Source organism: Penaeus japonicus, unplaced genomic scaffold (assembly GCF_977035675.1).
Source record: "Penaeus japonicus unplaced genomic scaffold, GWHDUDI00000001_assembly GWHDUDI00000011, whole genome shotgun sequence".
Taxonomy (NCBI): domain Eukaryota; kingdom Metazoa; phylum Arthropoda; class Malacostraca; order Decapoda; family Penaeidae; genus Penaeus; species Penaeus japonicus.
In genome coordinates, this window is record NW_028234413.1 from 44218565 (window position 1) to 44221064 (window position 2500).

Below are 2500 nucleotides of genomic sequence, written 5' to 3' on the forward strand. Positions count from 1 at the left end.
CACACACACACACATAGACACACACATACACACACACACACACATATATGTGTATGTATGTATGTATTATATATATATATATATATATATATTATATATATATATATATATATATATATATATTATATATATATATATATATATATATATATATATATATATATATATATAATATATATATATATATATATATATATATATATATATATATATATATATATATATATATATATATATATATATATATAATATATATATATATATATATATGTGTGTGTGTGTGTGTGTGTATATATATTATATACATATATATTATATATATATTATATATATATATTATATATATATTATATATGTGTGTGTGTGTGTGTGTGTGTGTGTGTGTGTGTGTGTGTGTGTTGTGTGTGTGTGTGTGTGTGTATTTATTATATATATATTTTATATATATATATATATATATATATATATATATATATATATATATATACATATATATACACACTACTTTTTCCTCTATTTACCTTCGTCTGCTCCTCTCTCTGCCTTTCCTCTCCTCTCCCATCCAATTAGCGCCTTATTCTTTTCGCGCAACACACACCTGACGTGACATGGTTAGGCCATCTCTCCGAAGGTTCGGCTGAAGCAACAAAACTGATCGCTGGATTCCGCTGAGACCGAGTCAGTCCCTGGGAAATGGTCGAAGTCAATCTAAGAGATAAGGGGAGGAGAGATGGTAGAAGAAGGAGGTGAAAGGAGGAAAGAGAGAAGATGTGAGAGGGACAGATGGAGAAGAGAAAAGAGACGACAAAGGAGGAGTGAGAAGGGGAGTGATGTTGCAGAAGGGAGGGAGTGAAAGAGACAGTGATGAAGGGCGAGAGGTTTGGCTCCCGGTTTTCATCGTATTTCTTCCTTGTAACAATTTGATAAATTAATCAATGTTTGCCTCCCTCTTCTAGCTTATGTACACACCCTTTACTTAACAAAGAATTCCAGTGTAAGTATGCACACGTACACACTCTGCTTGTATCTGTATACATAACCTGAATGATACGTCTCTGTTCATGCTCTTGTTATTCTTTTCATCCTTCATCTGAATACTGCATGTTGCACAGCGCACAGGGCTTTCATCCTCGTCTCCTCTGTCTCTCTCTCTGCTTTTCTATATCTTATACATCTGACCATATCTCCTTCTCTTTCTCTCTCTTTCCCTCCCTCTATTTTATGCATCTTTCTATATCTCCTTCCCCAACCCTCTGTCTCTCCTTCATTTTTCTTTCTCCTTCCATCCTTCTCTACTTCTTCCCTCTTCTCCTTCCCTCACCCCCTCCTTCTCTCTCTTTTTATCTTCCCTCTCATTCTCTGTAATTTTCTTTTATATCCCCCTACCCTCTTCCTCTCTCCTTCTCTCCCTCTTCCTTCTTCTCTCTCCCTTCTACCTTCTCTTTCCAGCCCACCTTCTTTCCCTTCTTCTTCTGCCCTCTCCTTCCTTCCTTCTCTCCCTCGCCCTCTTCCCTCTCCCTCCCTTCTTCTTTAACTCCTCCCTCTCCCCTTTCTACTCCCCTTACCTCAGAGAATTTCCCCGTCAACTCAGAGGCGATTTAAACTGCCTCATCAGGCTAACTACGAAGGAGAGAGGGCTATCACTCGCCTGTATGCAAATGCAGACCAGAATGTGACACGAAGGAGGAGAAGAGGCTAGGAAGTGTGGGAGGGAGGGAGGGAGGGGGGAGGAAGACGGGAATGGAAGAGAAGGAGTATAGCGTAAGAAAAGGAAAGAGAGAAAGAGAAAGAAAAATAGGAAGAAAAGAACGTGACGGCGAGGTATTTGTCTTGTTGATGTTTGGGTGGATGGGTGGGGGTGGGGGTGGGGGTGGGTGGTTGCTTTGTTTCTTTCTTCATTTATTTCCCTCTTCAGCAGAAATGGAATCTTGATCCTTCAAACCAGGTTTTCTTATGCCTGTTTCCCATCTTTTTCTTCTTCCGTTCTCTTCTTCCCATTGAGGCCGTTACGAAATTTAATTTACATTTTGTGTGTGTGTGTGTGTGTGCGTGTATGTATGTCCATGCGCTTTCATGTCCGTGACTGTGTATGTCTTCGGCTGTGTATGTATCTTTGTATATATGTGGGTTAATATGTGTATGCGTGTGTTTGCGCACTTGTGTGTCTCCATACATTATTCAAAAGCTTCTTTTATTCATCCTTTTTTCATACAAACACATAGTGTGTGTGTATGTTTACTGCATTACACCTTTATTATGCAATTTTTGTTAATATTATATGATTATGAAAATGTAAGTCTTTTTTATGCCTGCCTCATCATTTCATTACTTAATAAAATGGTTGAGAACGAAAAACTAGAGAGAGAAGAGAGAGAGAGAATGAGGGAGAGAGAGAGAGAGAGAGAGAGAATAAGGGAGAGAGAGAGAAAGAGAGAATGAGGGAGAGAGAGAAAGAGAGAGAGAAAGAGTGTGTGTGTGTGTATTTGTCTGGTATTTCTCT

General features: G+C 38.1%; 1 protein-coding gene across 1 annotated transcript in view; it reads left to right on the top strand.

Moving 5' to 3' along the window:
- LOC147471055 (uncharacterized) overlaps window positions 1–2500 on the top strand; it is a 117265-nt gene that overhangs the window by 101895 nt on the left and 12870 nt on the right. The gene's annotated exons all lie outside the window — the stretch shown is intronic.